The sequence below is a fragment of the Crinia signifera genome, chromosome 1 (genome assembly GCF_055691185.1).
Source record: "Crinia signifera chromosome 1, ASM5569118v1, whole genome shotgun sequence".
Classification (NCBI taxonomy): Eukaryota; Metazoa; Chordata; class Amphibia; order Anura; family Myobatrachidae; genus Crinia; species Crinia signifera.
In genome coordinates, this window is record NC_139217.1 from 28,576,437 (window position 1) to 28,596,031 (window position 19,595).

Here is a 19,595-nt window from a genome sequence, read left to right on the forward strand (position 1 = left end):
AGCGTCCCCATCACTGCGCAATCCATCATAGCGTCCCCATCACTGCACAATCCCTCATAGCATCCTCATCACTGCGCAATCCCTCATAGCATCCCCATCACTGCGCAATCCCTCATAGCATCCGCATCACTGCGCAATCCCTCATAGCATCCCCATCACTGCGCAATCCCTCATAGCATCCCCATCACTGCGCAATCCCTGATAGCATCCCCATCACTGCGCAATCCCTCATAGCATCCCCATCACTGCGCAGTCCCTCATAGCATCCCCATCACTGCGCAGTCCCTCATAGCATCCCCATCACTGCGCAATCCCTCATAGCGTCCCCATCACTGCGCAATCCCTCATAGCGTCCCCATCACTGCGCAATCCATCATAGCGTCCCCATCACTGCACAATCCCTCATAGCATCCTCATCACTGCGCAGTCCCTCATAGCATCCCCATCACTGCGCAATCCCTCATAGCATCCCCATCACTGCGCAGTCCCTCATAGCATCCCCATCACTGCGCAGTCCCTCATAGCATCCCCATCACTGCGCAATCCCTCATAGCATCCCCATCACTGCGCAATCCCTCACAGCGTCCCCATCACTGCGCAATCCCTCACAGCGTCCCCATCACTGCGCAATCCCTCATAGCATCCCCATCACTGCGCAATCCCTCATAGCATCCCCATCACTGCGCAATCCCTCACAGCGTCCCCATCACTGTGCAATCCCTCATAGCGTCCCCATCACTGCGCAATCCCTCATAGCATCCCCATCACTGCGCAATCCCTCATAGCATCCCCATCACTGCGCAATCCCTCACAGCGTCCCCATCACTGTGCAATCCCTCATAGCATCCCCATCACTGCGCAATCCCTCATAGCATCCCCATCACTGCGCATAGCATCCCCATCACTGCGCAATCCCTCATAGCATCCCCATCACTGCGCAATCCCTCATAGCATCCCCATCACTGCGCAATCCCTCATAGCATCCCCATCACACCCCCTCATTTCCTGCCCACCACTGTACCCCCTATCAGCGAGCACCCTCTGATCACCCAAAATTACTTCACATTTCATTCATGCCCCTCATCACTGCACTTCCTTCACATCCCTATCAGAACATCACCCACCAGTCAGCGGGGAGCCTGAGCGAGGGGGAGCCTGGACAGGATGATCATGAAGGACTTTCTGGTGCTGGTGCTAGCAGTCGTCGTTCACGCCACAGGGCTAAAAGAAATGCAGTGCCGCCGATGTCCGACCGCTCCCGCCCCGCACAGCATTACTGGGAGTGTGGGAGGGGACGCGGTCACACTAACCAATGGCGGGGAGGCAGCCGCAGCGTCACCGCATTCCCTCCCACACTCCCAGTAATGCTGTGCGCGGTGGGCGCAGTCAGGCATCGGCGGCACTGCACTTCGTTTAGCCCTGCAGCTGCCGGTTAATTGACAAGCGGCTCAGCTAGTTGGGCCGCTTGTCATAGTGATAGAGGTCAGTGCTGCGGGCCAGACCAGAGCGTCTCGCGGGCCGCATCTGGCCCGCGGGCCGCCTGTTGCCCACCACTGGTCTATGCTGTCAGTGAAGGGACAATGGGGTTTATTCTGGTTCGGGCGGCTGGGCCGTAAGCTTACATTCCGGGATTTTTTTGATCTGCGCATGCGTACTTCCGCAATGCGCAGGCGCGACGACTCCACAACGCTCACGGACGGTTCTTTCCGCAAGAGTACGGTCATTGTGGGCGGCATAGGGGCGTGTTGAGGGGAGCGGCCGAAATAATGAGGGAAACTGGGCGTGAACATGGGCGTACACGGGGGGTGTGCACAAAAAATGTACGGTGCTACTACCGCTCGATCGGTGAAAGCACCGTGCATTTCGGACACAAAACAGGCGGCCGCCACCTCAGACCACCCCTACAGATACCGCATGAGAGCGGACGCCTGGGTCTGCTAATTAACGCTGATTACTACTCAAACACATACACCTGAATGTAATAAGCAATGCTGCAGTCTATTAAGTGAAAACCATGATTTCACTACCTGTAAGCCACACACAGCCCTCAAACACATTGGAAGCTTATCTTTCTACACTTCAACATGTAAAGGTTGGTTTAATTTTAGGTAACATTCATTCAAAGACCAGCTTATATATGTCAAGGTAGTTATTTTATAACCATCTACACCCATTCAGAAAGTGTTTTGGTATACTTTAAAAAGCAGGACAATTCACAGAAGTCGACGTGTCAACTTTTTCACTGTAGCACAAACATACCAGTTTTTTATATGGAAAAAGACACATAAACCACATCTAAGACCAACAATGATGAGTTTTCCATTGAAAAAAGGCGAGACCCGTCCGTACAAGGAGGCGAACGCTCAGATAGCCGTAAGATGTTGGTGTGAAAACGGACGGGAGCCGTCCGTATACGGTGGCGTACGCTCTGTTGCACGCCAGCTGTCGGTGTCTAGGAGGAGATCCACCCGTGTACGGTGGCATACGCTCAATTGTACGCCACTCCCCTTTGTCGGTGTTTGTGGCCGTCCGTATGCGGATGTTTTGTGGGTGGACTTTCGCTCACCGTCTGCGTACTGGAAACGTACGCTGATACGGAACGTACGTACGTTTGGCCGCCTGAACCAGAATAAGGTCCAATATATCTACTTAGAAAACCAGACAAAAGTACTGTGATATGTCTCCTTATGTGCTTAGCCATATTTTATTTTCAGGTCAAAATGAGAAAGGTTTGATTACATTTTGTGTAATATGGAGAAGCTTGTAGCAAACGGGGGTGTTGAAAGTAGAGAGCACTGCTGCGAAGACTTCAGTCTTCCTGTACTCTGGAGAAGTGTAGTTTATTAAACTGGTAGAAACCAATGCAGCGATAACGGGTTCCAGACAGCTGACGGACAATGTCTAGTCAGTCAATAGGTCGACACCGAAAGTTAGACATGCATTATTTAGAGTTTGACAAAAGTTAGACATGCATCAGTTAGACATAGACAAAAGATAGACATGCATTAGTTAGACATAGAGAAAAGATAGACATGAATTATTTAGACATAGACAAAAGTTAGACATACGTTAGACACTGTCAGAATAATGCATGTCTAACATTTGTCAATGTCTAACTTATACCCCTTTCACACTCGCCAATTTTATCCCGGGTTTTTGCACATGAACGCTCAGTGTGAAACGGTCTTGAAAGAATATCCTGGGATTTCTACCCAGGTCCTGTGCTGGGTAGATTCCGGAATCGACCCAGGATGCGGTCAGTGTGAATGGTCCCGTACCCGGGATTGGGTACACGGGAATTTAAAAAAGCTGCTGATTGGAGCTTTCTTGGGCTCACAAATGCTGATGTCATCTTTCAGAGCCCTGGAGTCCATTTCTAATGACATGCATATGTATTTGCAGGGATTTCCCGGGATCAGTGTGAATGGGGCTGTCCCGGGTCGATCCCAGGTCTGAGTGCAGCGTGAAAGGGTACATTCCGGGGAAGCGTCCGAGAACACATTCCCGGGTATGACCTGGCTCTGTAATGCATGTCTAACTTTTGGTGTCGGCCTAATGACTGTCTGACTAGACATTGAGGTAAATTTACTAAGATGGGTGCTCTATTTAAGATGGGATGTTGCTATGGCAACCAATCATCTATTTTCTTCTAAAAGGTGCTAAATAAATAAATAAGAATAATCTGATTGGCTGCTCTGGGCCACATTTCAACTTCAGCAGAACTCCCATTTTAGTAAATTTACCTCAATGTCTGTTAGCTATACCACACCCACAATACATGATATCAAGAGTAGCCAGTAGCAGCCAGGAGTATTAGGGTTGCTGGGTATTGTGGTACCCCAGGATGCATGTAGAGTTGGACATGGGAACACCATGTTTGCAATCGTTGCCAGCCATCAAATGCTTCTTTCCGATGCTGGTTTGCATCACCCACAGCTCAGTTCCCCCCCTTCCCCCCGCATGCTCTGGGATGGGGCTGCCGCGCGGTGCGTACAATGCCCGTAGCATGTTTGCCGGGATTACTGGTCATGAGATTACGCCGCTGTGAGAACGCTACACGCTGTCATCCTCACATTTCTCACAGACATGTCAGCTCTGTCTAGACAGATTACTGTAATAGCCAGGCTGTAAGCGGCTTAGCGCTGTGGCTGAACGCACTCACACGTTCTGCAGGCACACATTAGAAAGTTGTGTTCTGAATGCACGATCTCGTCTTATTGTGTGCTGAGATTTCACTTAAGGTGCCCACAGACGCACCGATCCCGGCATGCGTTCTGTGCTTAACTAGCACACATAGCATCGCATCGTATGCCTTGTGCATGCGATGCGATGCTATGCGATAAAAAGCTAGTACAAAAAGTATGTGCAGCACATACTTTTTGTACTGTGCGATGAGGTGCCGCGGGAGCGCGCACCCCATCGCATAGCATCACACCGCCGGGATCGGTGCGTGTGTGGGCACCATTAGTGTCGGCCTTATCGTGTCTTTTTTTTTTTTTTAAGTGAAGTTTGCAAAGTTAACCACAACTGTACAGGTGCCAATACACTATGCGATTTCCACCCTCGATCCGCTGGAATCGGGTAAAATCGGGGGCCCAAATCGCACAGTTTATGGGGGCCTTAACATTGGCTGGGCCTATGCAGAGGCGGAACCAATTGCACCACAAAAATGTCTACATGAAAATAAATGACCATTCGTGTGACTAGAACATGTTGCAGCTGTCACGTGTAGTTCTGCAACAGTAGCATATGTGCGCAGTGTATGTGCAGAAATGGGAGGGAGCGGCCATGGAACTACTAAGTGGGCAGTGCAGGGAGGTGTCATTGTGATTGTGCCATTGTGACACCCACGCATCATTAATATGTCCGGGCCACCCACTTCAAACAGGAAGTGGGCGGCACTGGTTGACAATGTACCTTGCATACATTTCTGGATATATTATTCTGTGTTGAATGAGGAGTGCGCTACTGTGCAGGCTTCAGTCTTCCTGTTCTTCAGGGAGACTTCATACTCTGTCCCAAGATGGCAGGCGAGACTGATACTGTATACACGATGTTCAGCTCTAAGCAGGTCAAACACAATAGAGTCATCTCCTTATCACCCCCTTAATGACCGCTAGTCATGTCATTGTCACTATGCCAAGCCCTATGTCCCCCAGTCACCATCCCATGCTAAACCCAATCCCCCTACCATCTTTATGCCGTGTCCTCCCTCCTCTCTTGAATCCAACTTCTAATCCCGTTCTTGGATCCAGCACCAGCTCTAGTAATGTACCCTGTGGTGGACATGGGTCATAATGTAGCAGTGACCATTTATATGCCAGACCTCATACTGTACAGCCAACAATGTAACCCAACAACTCTGGAAGTGACATTTCTATTACATCTTGATTATTTGTCAGTTCCCCTGAATGTAGTTATGGAGGGAGCACCATTATCTGATGCAGCTGTAGAGCCTGTTGTAGGATGTCCTCACCCCATACGACCTACACAGCCAGCCTTAACCAACCCTAGGCAAGATCCTTATTGATGCTCCGTAGAATATAATCTCACCACCCAGCAGAGATTAGCTAGAGAGACAGCGCCGACTCCTCTGGGTGTACCGTATTCAGACATCTTCCATGCCCCTCTGCCCTCTCCGAGCACAGCAACCCTCACTCACCCTGTAGGCCTGCAGCTGAACCTGTGTATACTGCACCCACTTTGGTGCTACTGCAGGCGGTCTGGCCACCACTTATCGCAGACACAGAGTAGTCAGAGGGCGGTATTCAATGAGGCTGATTCGCCATGTTTTTATGGCGATTTTGTGCTGTAAGGCGAATTTTTGACTAAAACGGTTAATCACCCTATTCAATGACCAGATGGCGAATACATTTCAAAGTTTTTTTCACCATGATTCACCGAGTAGCAATCGCTATCTTTTTATGGTGAAGTGAAATGTGAACTTTTAAAATAAAGTGTTTTGTTTTTTACATTTGGTGTCAAAAAATCAGGATTTTTTTTCTGAGGAGGGGCATGCTATTTTTATTCATGTGCTGTAAGCACATGAATATATATTTAATAAAAAAAAAAAAATTATTATTTTTTTTTTTTTTTTTACACAGACCAGCCAGCAGGGGGCTGGAGCTGAGCCGCTCATTAGATATTCATATATATTTACTTCACCCGATCATTACATATGCACGATCGGGTGTAGTGAATATACCCGGTCCCCTGCTGGCACCCCCGGGGGGCAGCCTGTGCTGCCTGGCACCCGGGGAGCCCACCTCCCCCCCACAAACGTTCTGGGGCAGGCAGGGAGACTTCCATCTCCCTGCCTGCCGCTGTCCTCAGGCTCCCTGCGGCATCTGCCGCAGGAGTTAAAATTCGCCGGTCAGGGGCAGCGAGCCCCTGACTCATTGAATATTGGAGACGGCGAGGCTCCGGAACGTGGCGAGCAGTGGCGAATGTGAAGCGAATCCTAAACAGGATTCGCTGCACATCGCCAAAATGCTCATTGAATACCGCCCAGAGACTTACTCTATGGCTGCAATGAAAGCAGGTGTTTCCGGCCTGGAGCTGCCGTCACACACAGAGCTGCCACTAGGAATTTTGGGGACCGGGACTGTTTACAGTCCGGGCCCCTCTGGGCCCCATCCCCATATCCCCCGCCCCTCCCTTCACTTACCGCCCGACTTCTGCTGCAGATCCCAAACACAGGCTTCTTCAATGCAGGATGCCGGTGGCCAATAAAAATGCAGCACCGGCTGGTGAGCCAATCAGAGCTTGTATACCAGCAGCCGCTCTGATTGGATATCGGTACACAAGCTCTGATTGGCTCAAAAGCTGGTGCAGCATTTTAATTGGCTGCCGGCGTCCTGCATTGAAGAAGCAGGCAGCACAGCGGAGGCAGACGAGGGGGGGGGGGGTTGCAATGGGAAAAATGAGCTGCCCAGGCCCTTCCAGAGGCCGGGGCACGGGACAGCTTTATCCACAGTACCCCACTGTCAGCGGCCCTGGTCAGACACCCTACGGGGCCGTATGCATGCGCACTGATATTGATAACTGGCCGCCATGCAAATTTGTGGCTTTGCCATCAGGTCGGAATTATCCACACAGACATAGGCACTATGGGTAATTATTCCCAGAAGCCAATTAACCTTGAGTATGTTTGTGGATTGCGAGCTGGAACCGCAATAAAACTGGATAAAATGCAGAGAGGACATACAAACTCCACACAGTTAATGCCAGGGAAGGAATTAAAGCCTATGATCACCGCTGACAAGGGTGGGGGGGAATGTGCTGCAAAGCCCTGCCCTTCCACCCAAGCCTCCGCCCCCTCTAGCTATGGCCACGACAGAGGTGACGGTTTCGCCACTAGAAAATGTTGGAAGGTATGGATAAACTGCCAGCCAATCAGCTCCTAGCTGCCGTGTTACAGGCCGTTGTTGAAAAATGACAGTTGATTGGCTGCTACTTTATCACTCTCCACGTTATCACTTTTCAAGGCTTATTACATCTGGCCTTAGATGAGGTACAGTAGGAAATCTCTTCCAGATTATGAGTTTATTGTAATAACTAGGGTCTGCTGTAAAACATGATCTCTCTGCGTTCTGCCAGCCAGGAAAGATCTAGCAGTTTGTTACATAACAAGAATCTCAAATACAGTAATCTCCCTATTTATATAATTAATTGCTAAACTCTCCTGCCTTAATCATATTAGGTGGCCTGATTAATTTCTCAGGCACAGAGCCCTACTTTACTGGGAAAGCTGATTAATGCTTTAAATAGCTGCAATGTAGATTAATTGCCCTCCTGCAAAAGTTTCAAGTTTTCAAGAGAAGAGCGAGGTTCCGTGGCTGGAGGCGGTTGTTAATTAATCTTAACCACATGTATATTGCACCCATAATTTGGATTGCCTCTGGGCCCGACGGAGCGTGGAAGTGGTAGTTCACTGCTTTCCAAGAATTCACAGTCTACTGTATGCTCAGCACCTGCACTGACAGCTTATACCTCCCAACTGTCCCGTTTACAGCAGGAACGTCCCTGTTTTTGGGGACGTTCCCGCAGCCTGCCCGGGGCCAGTAGTGTCCCGCAGCAGGAGGGGAATTTGGGAGTCCACGCTGCCACCCGCTTGTCAGCGGGGAATAGATCAGCGGAAAAACGGGGGCGTGGCCTTGTGCGAATGATGCCTGCTGGACCACCAATGGAAGTTGGGAGGTATGCTGACTGGTGGGGTTGTGCAAATATACCAAAGGTGCAAAATGTGAGCTGATAATTCCATCAACTGAAGCTGTCTCATCTGCACTTTGTGAGGTAATGATTCAAGCCATTGGATGCACCATTGCTGTACCATCGGTTGCACCATCACTGTACCATCAGTTGCACCATTGGTGACTCTGTCTATGCCAGGGATGTCCAAACTATGGCCCCACAGCTGTTGTGAAACTACAAGTCCCATCATGCCTTGCCACTGTTTTGCTATTTGAGAATGCTAAAACTATGGCAAAGCATGCTGGGATGTGTAGTTTCACAACAGCTGGAGGGCCACCGTTTGGCCATGCCTGATCTATGCCAACTTAAAATCAATCTCAATTCAAATTTGTTCTCCCATCTCCAAGCGGTAACCATGAGACATTGCCACTGCTTTATATAGTCAACACTGTTAATTATAACGGTAATAGATCAAATAGTTTATGTATTTATGTAAATTATGTTGATTGTGAGCAATATTATACACACCAGCATACAGCACCTTAACTACCATATTATTCATAACAAAGTGACTTATATTAACATACAGTATTCACCTCTAATGCCAGTTATAGTATTATACTCTGTAATATACTCTGTAATATAGGGTGGTTTGGGGTAGGTCGCACAAGACAACTAGTAATGCATTTGGAAGACCCCCTCGAAATGAGGATAAGGACTGGAGTAGTCGATGACACAAAAAGGGGGTGTGCTACCTCGGACACGAAAATTGACAAGAATAAAGAAGAAAAGTATGTCCTATGTCGGTGCACCAATAAAGATTTTAAAATATAACTTTTATTGTATTTATTTTAAGAACTGCGAGATAAAAAGTACATATAACAACAAAACAAGGGTGGAATGACACTTTAAAAACTAAGGTGGTGGGCAGATGTTTGTAGAGGAACCTGTAAGATGTGCTGATTCAACTTTGGAACAGTGTACTCATAAATATTGGTTTAGTTTGGACCGGATGATCTGGTAAGTATGAGTCAGAGCGGGTATAACCTCTTTATTGCTCTATATGCCGCTACTTTACTTATGGCAGTCAGGGAGTGATGTATATCATAACTAGTGAAAAATCAGAAAAACTGGATTGACATACACTTATAAGTAGTTACAGCGTATGGGTGAAAATCACTCTATCTCCAACAGGAGAATCCTGTTCTGATTCACTAAAAAATAGGGGTGCAGCACCACTAAATGAGGGAACTCCCATAGGCTATATAATATGCCTTAAACAGGAGCCACATAGGTAATGCGGTGCTACCTCCAAATTATTCACTGTGCTAGTCCAATGGAGTCGCCTCCAAGTGGACCGTAGCTGGCTGCAGTGAACGCCCTTAAAACTTTAACTTTAAACGAGCGTAACCATGGCAAAGATACACAATAGCCAGCACTCGCAGGACACCGTACAGGGGTCCGGCGCATATGAGGCTCCTTATTGGACAATACCTTTCCCGCCAAAGTTAGTGGGGGCACGTCTGACCACTCGCATTGTGATTGGAGCATTACACATTATTATAGGTATATAAACCCTGCTTGCACTCAGACAGGTTGGCTCTGAGGAAGCTAAAATCTGCGAAGCGCGTGCCGGCTAGCGGTGTGCGGGCAGATGTTTGCACCTGTTTGTTATTTTTCTTACTAATGTATTATAGAATTTGTTGAACAGTGTTTTGCCGCTACAGCCCTTTTAAGGGCGTTCACTGCAGCCAGCTACGGTCCACTTGGAGGCGACTCCATTGGACTAGCACAGTGAATAATTTGGAGGTAGCACCGCATTACCTATGTGGCTCCTGTTTAAGGCATATTATATAGCCTATGGGAGTTCCCTCATTTAGTGGTGCTGCACCCCTATTTTTTAGTGAATCAGAACAGGATTCTCCTGTTGGAGATAGAGTGATTTTCACCCATACGCGGTAACTACTTATAAGTGTATGTCAATCCAGTTTTTCTGATTTTTCACTAGTTATGATATACATCACTCCCTGACTGCCATAAGTAAAGTAGCGGCATATAGAGCAATAAAGAGGTTATACCCGCTCTGACTCATACTTACCAGATCATCCGGTCCAAACTAAACCAATATTTATGAGTACACTGTTCCAAAGTTGAATCAGCACATCTTACAGGTTCCTCTACAAACATCTGCCCACCACCTTAGTTTTTAAAGTGTCATTCCACCCTTGTTTTGTTGTTATATGTACTTTTTATCTCGCAGTTCTTAAAATAAATACAATAAAAGTTATATTTTAAAATCTTTATTGGTGCACCGACATAGGACATACTTTTCTTCTTTATTCTACTCTGTAATATACTCTGTAATATACTCTGTAATATACTCTGAAAGCACGGGAATTACCCTACAGACGGTGCACGCACTGACTTTAACAGGATCACTATTGACACCCTGGTATGGTGTCTAGTCATTAAATGTCCCCCTCTGTCTATGCATTATTTATGGGGCTGAAGGGCTTGATAAATAGGCCCCATAGTGAGAGATTATGAGATAGATAATTCATAAATGTTATTATTACGACACATCTTAGATCTTCCATGTGACAGGTACACTAGCTGGGAGATATCATGGAGAAGGCGACTGTATCTATATATACTGCATAAAAGGCTAAGGGCGGGGTGTATTAAAATACATCACCGCCCTTCTCCGGATGCCAGCGATGTCCGCCACGATGCCAGCGCATATGTACTATCATATGCGGCTGGCATCGCGATGCGGTGACGGAGCCCCCCCGCGATACCTGTACTCTGGTGTGCGGGGGCTCTCCGTCACCTCCCTGCCGCCTGGCTCTCCCCTCACGCCGGGGACAGCTAAGCAGGCTGTCCCCAGCGCCTCCCCCCTGCAGCCGGAAGGATGTCCGGCTGCCTCACTAGGGGGAGGAGGGGTTTACCTTCCGGGGTCCAGGAGGACCCTTCAGGAAGGTAAGCCAGAGGGGGGTCGGCGAGGCGACGGGTTTGCGTCGGAGACGGCGGGCGGCGAAAAGAAGCCCATAGGCTTCTATAGGGTATCGCCACCCAAAGGTGGCGATACCCTTCAATGCAGTATCAGTTTTGATACATTGGAAAATGCGGTAAAACCGGGGTTTTACCGCATTTTCAGTTTGATACATCTCGCCCTAAATACGCCTCACCTCTGAGGTGAATTACCGACAGTGACCACTAGAGGCCACCAGACAGACCAAATTGACTCCTTGACAGAAAGTGGAAGCAAAATGATCTGTTTGAAACTTGCTGGGTATGGAGAGAGGCAGCTGTTTGGGAATCTCTGTCCTAAAGAACATATTTACTAAGCAGTGCCTTTGTGAATTCATCGATTTTCACCAGTCTTCACAATTTAAACCGGCAATAATAATAACCATACTTGCCTACCTGACCCCCTCTATGAGGGAGACAATGCTCTGTTTCTGGACTTCCCTGGTAATGTATGATTGCCAGCACCTGTGGTGAAACACCTTTGCCTAGCTCCCCAAAGGCAAGTATAATATTCAATAACATCGGCATGTAATATTATTGCTGTCCTAAATATTGAAATATATTCCTAAGACCCTGACAAATCAGAGATGACTCGGTCGTGTCTTGCATATTAGAAGCAGCGATAAATCCAGCGTAATATAAGTCTAATAGCAACAAATAGATAAATGTTAATAATATCACAAATGATCTGCATGTATAGTCACAGGGTAGGCGGCTGTGTGATGAGGGCTGCGGTCAGACTTACCTTACTGGAGATCGTGTGCAGGCCTCAGCTTCCAGTGATGACAGCAGCAGACTGAGCAGCTGGAGCCGTCACATCTGCACTTTGTGAGGTAATGATGGCATTATGACATCACAGAAGGTAATGCATAGGTCATGCTCGCAGCCTAGTGATTGGCTGATTATAACAACACTGACAGCAACTGACAGGAAATATAACAGTCATTAGAATGAGAGTATAACTTGGTGTTTCTTTAAAACAATAATGCAAATAAAATCTTTTGGAAATAATAAACTTAAAAGATGTAGCTAAAATATATTATTATTATTATTATTATTATTATATCTAGCTGATGTGTTCGACAATAACCAGGCAAAAGTTTGCGGGGAGGAACATTTACCACTTTTTTCACACCTTAGGAGTCAAATTTGGAGAAAAAAAAAACCTTGCTTAGTGGGTGGCTGAAAATAACTGTCACAGTTTCCAGACCATCCAGCAGGAGCACGGGCAAAGTTTACCAACTGTCACATTCTCCAGAGCAACACGAAGATTTGTGGTAAATCTATAGGCCGAGACCTAAGCTCACACAACAGCATCATAGTAATATGTCACTCACACAACGTTGTCCACTGTTAGTATATAGATAAATTACACATGGTCGGTTACAGAACCTGGTTTTGAAGTACTTCAAGCAGCATGACGACATGCATACCCTCCAACATGACCCATTCCATTAGGTACAAAATGCTCTGGGGTAGATTTATTATAGCGGCGCCTATCGCGCCCGCAGTGCAAAACATCGCCCCTGCGCTATGCCTCCTGCCCCACACAGCCGGCGTTAGAGTAAACGCTCGGCGGGTGTGATAGATCAGGGGAAGCGCTATCCCCTGCTATAACGCACGGGGATAGCGCATATACCCCTGATCGACGTTTAATAAATCTACCAGTCTGTTCCTGGACTTCCCTGCCAGTGGCAGTTACAGATGTGAGCCTACAGCACAGTCCAATATTCAAAGGGGGGGGGGGGGGTCACATCAACTCTCAGTGATGTTTGGGATGGCAGCTGGTGTGGCTCCCCTTTTTGAATATTGGACTGTGCTGCAGGCTCACATCTGTAACTGCCACTGGCAGGGAAGTCCAGGAACAGAGCATTTTGTACCTAATGGAATGGGTCATGTTGGAGGGTATGCGACATGGTAGGGGAGGTTAAGTGGAAGCCACTCTGACGCCGCTGTGGTGACCAGGTAAATGACTGCCGGGCCACATGTCAACTGTGTAGACATGGTGAATGTCAATATGGTTACTGCCGACGTTCTAAGCATGCTGGCATTTTCATGTCAGTCGGATGCAGGTCTACCCAATAGCTGAGGGGCTAACATATCCCACCACCAGGAAACCTGATCGCTGCGGTGCGACTACGTAAAGCGTCCGATTATCGATGAGCTGCACATTCGTATGGGCCAGAGCGCGCGGTACATGTGCCTGCTAGCAAAGGAATCCTGCAACTTTTTTCCTTCGCTAGCCGTTGGCAAGGTGATTGACAGAGAGCCGGCGTCTAGGGGCGGGAACAGTGGGAGTGTCAGGAAAAAACGCTGGGGGTGCACAAGCGGGTATACGTCATTTGGTCTACACATATTGGGTCAACCGCTGAAGGTCGACATAGCCTAGGTCGACACGTGGAAATAGGTTGACATGGCTAAGGTCGACAGAGTTGGAATGTCGACACTCGCACCAGGGCCGGCGCCACCACTAGGCAAATCTAGGCATTTGCCTAGGGCGCCGGCCACTGGAGGGCGGCATTTCGCCCCCCCACCCCTGCCGCGGGGGTACCTGTCCTGCGGCTGTGTGTATAAAGCTTGCGGCGGCAGCGGGGTCCCTGCATTCAAGAAATAACCAACGCTATCCGCCTGGCTACGCGTAAGCGTTTTCTGTTGTGGAAACACTGGCCGCACGCTGATTGGCTGAGATTCAGCCAATCAGCGTGCGCCGTGCGGCCAGTGTTTTCACAACAGAAGCGCTTCCGCGTAGCCAGACGAATAGCGCTCTTTATTTCTTGACTGCAGGGACCCCCGCCGCAAGCTTTATATAAACAGCCGCAGGACAGGTACACCCCCCCCCCCCCCCCCCCGGCACCGGGGCACCCCTCCCCGACTCGCCTGGGGTGCTCCGGTGCCTTGCACCGGCCCTGACTCGCACAGCAGCGATGACTTGTTCTGGCTTTCTATATTATGTTCCGTCGGTGATCTAATAGCGACGCAGACAACGGTGATGTCTCAGTGCTGGTTTATATGCAATCAATCTTTATGCAAAGGTCAAATCATAAAATCAACATTTAATATCCCATCTGCTTCAGCAGTTTGGTATTACGCCTTCCTTTATTGCCCTGCGCTGAAAGATCAAAGCCATTTGCTTTGTAGAAAATGCAGACATCGCTGACACTGTCTTTATATGTTTGATACTTGTGAGTCACTAGGTGAAAGCATCTTGGGCCTAATTCAGACCCATTCGCTCTGCTGCGAATGATTGGACTACCGCATCATCTACGACAGTAATTTTAAAACCAATAATGTCAATTGTAACATCACTGATGATGTCATAATTGATTTTGACCATCTTTTCAAAACTGTAAAATTGACGCTTCTGAACTCACGGATGGCACGGACATCATCTACGACAGTAATTTTGGCACCGATAATGTCAATTGTGACATCACTGATGATGTCATAATTGATTTTGACCATCGTTTCGAAACTGTAAAATTTACACTTCTGAACTCACGGATGGCACGGACATCATCTACGACAGTAATTTTAAAACCGATAATGTCAATTGTGACATCACTGATGATGTCATAATTGAATTCGACCATCTTTTCAAAAGGTAAAATTGACGCTTCTGAACTCACGGATGGCACGGACATCATCTACGACAGTAATTTTAAAACCGATAATGTCAATTTTGACATCACTGATGATGTCATAATTGATTTCGACCATTTTTTCAAAACTGTAAAATTGACGCTTCTGAACTCACGGATGGCACGGACATCATCTACGACAGTAATTTTGGCACCGATAATGTCAATTGTGACATCACTGATGATGTCATAATTTATTGTGACCATCTTTTCAAAAATGTAAAATTGACGCTTCTGAACTCACGGATGGCACGGACATCATCTACGACAGTAATTGTAAAACCGATAATGTCAATTGTGACATCACTGATGATGTCATAATTGATTTTGACCATCTTTTCAAAACTGTGATGTCATAATTGATTTTGCCCATCGTTTCGAAACTGTAAAATTGACACTTCTGAACTCACGGATGGCACGGACATAATCTACGACAGTAATTTTAAAACTGATAATGTCAATTGTGACATCACTGATGATGTCATAATTGAATTCGACCATCTTTTCAAAAGGTAAAATTGACGCTTCTGAACTCACGGATGGCACGGACATCATCTACGACAGTAATTTTAAAACCGATAATGTCAATTGTGACATCACTGATGATGTCATAATTGATTTCGACCATCTTTTCAAAACTGTAAAATTGACGCTTCTGAACTCACGGATGGCACGGACATCATCTACGACAGTAATTTTGGCACCGATAATGTCAATTGTGACATCACTGATGATGTCATAATTTATTGTGACATCATCAGTGATGTCACAATTGACATTATGGCAGTGTGATTGACACCTTGCAGGCGTGCACGTGCGTTTAGCGGGGTGGCGTTAACATGCTCGCTGGTCTCTGAAGACTTGCAGCACAGGTATATCTTGGTACAGGTCTTTATAAACTACTGTTGTTTTTTTGTTGTTGTTTTTTTTTTAATAGTTGGAATAAAGATAAATAAAACCACTTTGTGGCGGTGGCTTGTGGATAGTTGCGCGCTTGTCGATATATTGTGTTTTCTCGCTATGAACGTTTCCTCGCTAATCGCATCTATGCCGCGGTATGAGTTGTACTCGATGCTGAAACGTCTCCACTTCCAACTAATGGGGCAAAGCTAGTTGGGAATGAGGCGACATTTGGAAATGGTGTTCTTGAGCGCACATTGCGGGCCATGAAGAGTTGTGTGTACGCAGAAATCTGATCTTTTGCGCAACCTGACCATTGATTGCTCTGCATAATTCTGTGCATGCCATAGCGGTGCAGCTGCAGCCGACTTTGTAAGTGAAACTCTGAATCCCCCCAATTAGATCTCAGTCACGTTTCATTTCCATTCCAGGGTTTTTATTTGAGCAGAGCACCAGTGATAGTCTAGCAGCTAGCAGATCTCGGAACGGTTGTTTTCCCGGTCTACCCAGGGCCGTTGCAAGGATTCTCTGCACCCTAGGCAATACTTCAATCTGGTGCCCCCTCCCCCCAACCCCAAACTGTTCCCGATACCAACTTACCAAGGGCCTGATTCAGCCCCATTTATTAGGCTGTGAATTTGCAGTCTGAGCGATGATTTGGAGACTGCACCTGCACGCAGTTCGTGATGCGCATGCACAAGATTGACAGGCGGCTGCCATTTGTGGGTGGAACCCCAGGGTTTTTTGGGGAGTGCATGGAGAAATGCAGCTGGCTGCTGGGCGGGAGGGATGCTGATGCCAGCAGCAGCCACGATCTCCCCAGGACCATTGCCGTCTAGGCTCCTCAGGGCTTACGTGGGGTGGGGGGGGAATGATACCATTAGATGGTCAGTGATTACAAATGGTTTTCCCCCGTACAGAGGCGGGATTTCACTCTGGCAGGAAGGCAACTAACTGATCGCTGGGCTGCAGAAAGTAGCAGCCCAGCGATAAGGTCTGTCCCAAGCGTGCAGACTCTCCCTAAGGTTCCGGCTTCTTAGGCAGCTGCCTAAAGCGGAAGAATGGTAGAACTGGCCCTGAGATAGATTTTTCAGACATAAATGAAAGGTTAGGGTATAAATGGTAGACAATGTCTACGATGACAGTCACTATGTCAACCACTAATGGTCAACAGTTAATATCACATATACAGGGTTGTTGCAGCCATTTTGGATCATAAATCCCAAGTATTGTTTAACCTTCCTACAACAGCAGCCATCTTGGACACACTTCATAGGCTACGCAGGAAATGCCTGAAAGAGATGAGACATAATGGGGAAGCTACAGATGACTAAAGTGTTGTAGGATCCTTACCAACTCATCAGATAACTGCATTGTTCATCCTAGCCACAAGAGTACCAGGTGAGGCAGCCATCTTGGGCACACTACAACCACACTTGGGCAGTGAGTGAGGAAACCAATACATGAATGAAAGACATCCATGGGTGAATGAAATGGGTCTAATATGATAAGGACGCCAGAAATAGTTCCACATGTTAGTTTTCCAATCAAAGCACCAGCTGAGGCGGCCATCTGGGGCAAGTGCATTTGCTACTGTTGGCAGGAGAAGCAATTAGTTGAAGTACAGAATAAAGAGAGTAATGCAAGAAACGAGGGATTGAGGAGAGAGCCTTGCATGATAGGAGAGGTAGAGACAGGAGAGACACAAAAAGGAACAGTTTAAGTAGAAGGTCGACCAGGAAGACTAAGCCAAAGAGCCTGAAGCAGTATTGGGTTTGCTGGAGGAGACAGGGTTGTCAATGGAGCAAATTCTGCAGTACAAGAAGTGTCATGGTGGATGAACTAAATTTTGGAGGTAAAGTGGGTTGCAAGGAGCATTGTGGGGGAGAAGAAAGGTGTGTGTTGAGTGCAAAGAGGTACACTATGAGGGTTGGAGGACTGGGAAGAGATTGTGGCCATGAAGTAGTACTGTTTAGCAAGTGAAAGGAAAAAGATAGAGGAGGAGGGAGCTGATCTGAAGTTGCAAAAAGAGCAGAATTTTCTTCAAAGTCAACAGAATGATCATTTTTGGAGTAAGTGGGTCAAAGTAGACCTCCAACATTGGGTAGGGAACCATCGCAGGTTGATGATGACATTTAGAGCACTAGAGTCAAGGACAGTGGTGGAAACATGGTCATAGATAGAGTGGGCTGGAGAGAGTAGCAATGGACAATAGAAGAAACGAGTGGCATCCAGAGCATGTCTCCACCTAGTGGAGAAGTATAAAGGGAGGGAAAATGTGAAGCAGATGAAGTGGTGGACAATGATGGGTGATGGGAGCAATGGTGAAGTCTGAGTGTGTTCAGGGGTGAGAGAAGACCAAGGGAGTTGCTGTTGAGGATACCAATGATTTAATAGGCTGGACCAAGGGGACCATGTGATCACAGATGGAATGAACCACTTAAATGGAATGCTCACAAAGTAATATGTTATATGAAATAATAAGGACAAAGGTATATTGGTAAAACAAAGTTGTCTCCACCTGTGGTCCAGTAATGCATTATATCGGCCTTGTGGGTTATTGATGATAGTATCAAATCAGAATAAATTCCATCTCTTGTATACAAGTAAGACATGACAATAAGTTGGTGCAGAGATAGGTTTCCATGGTCGGAGAACTGGGTGAGAGGTGGAAGCCTTCAGTCTCTTGGTACTGGAAGTGACCTGTGAGGAATAGCAATGACCTATTTGCTTTTCCGGTCATCATTGACTAGCGCGGAAGGGACCCTCCGGCTCTCAGTCCTCTCCACAATGGGGACTTTGTAAAGCTGCCAGGACAGAATTAGAAGAAGCACAAGTTCTGTTTGGGAAACCGCTAGCATCGAGTAATCCTCTATATTTTTTCCAGGAATGAAGCATGTCATGAAGTTAGCATTCCTTACCAGATCTTAGCGAGGGCAGGAGGATTAACTAAATATGTCATTGCTTACACCCTCGCCCTGTGCTGGTATCAGTCAGGACAATATGAGTGCCCTGTACAAAAGTATGCATACAAACCTCATGTTGGGATATGGACCCTTATTCTGATTGAGTCGGACAGCTCCGTGTTTGGTATCTGTGCATGTGCGAACGCCTCACACGTCGGACCATGGAGTGAGGTCCGTGCAGAAAATGATCGTACGGAACCATCTGAGCAGGGGGTGGAGAGGGGCGTGAAGGGCTGTTTGGGCTCATTACCATATGCGTGTGCCCTGCATTTTATTGGTGTTCCCATGAAAACACTGGGCGTACGTATGGTAATGCGGCCGTGACGCACGTGTGTGTGTGTAGTGGGAGGACATAATAGTGTGCCCAGCGCAGCGAGCCATGCGAGGGAATGCGGGACACTTAGATGGTGTCGTCATTTGGGACAAAAAACATGTGAAAAACTCATGTCGACCTTTTGACTGTCAACCTTCCCTTTGTCGAACCTAATGCTTGTGTCAACCGACCAGCCCTGTCAACCTTTTCAGGTGTCAAACTAAGTCCTGTGGACCGCTGTATGTCGACCTTCAATGAGTCGACCCTATGTCCCATACACGTTGGAGTGTGGCTACATCACCCTATGGGCTTGCTTGGTACTTTTCAAGTGAACGTCGACCTTGCCCTTGCCACTCCCCTCCTGCCCAACCCCAGAAACACCCCTGTTACATACCCCTGTGCCAGGTGCATAGAGCACTTTCAAACATTTCCATTAATCAGGTGAAGATAGTCACTGTCAAGATAGGGGACAAGCCACTCGAATCGGGTAAAGGGTGCTTTCAGCAGCAGAGCTATTTTGTATCCTTTTATTCAGAAATCTCCTGCATTATTCCA

General features: G+C 47.3%; 1 protein-coding gene across 2 annotated transcripts in view; it reads right to left on the reverse strand.

Moving 5' to 3' along the window:
• Nucleotides 1–11,990, reverse strand: part of SMOX (spermine oxidase) — an 82,474-nt gene extending 70,484 nt beyond the window's left edge. Inside the window, exon 1 of one of the 2 annotated variants that reach the window (XM_083181620.1) lies at nt 11,969–11,990. The gene's annotated coding sequence lies outside the window, so the exon portion shown is untranslated. The remainder of the gene's footprint in view (nt 1–11,968) is intronic. The other variant, XM_083181540.1, reaches the window with a different exon arrangement.
• Between the last annotated feature and the right edge of the window lie 7,605 nt (nt 11,991–19,595).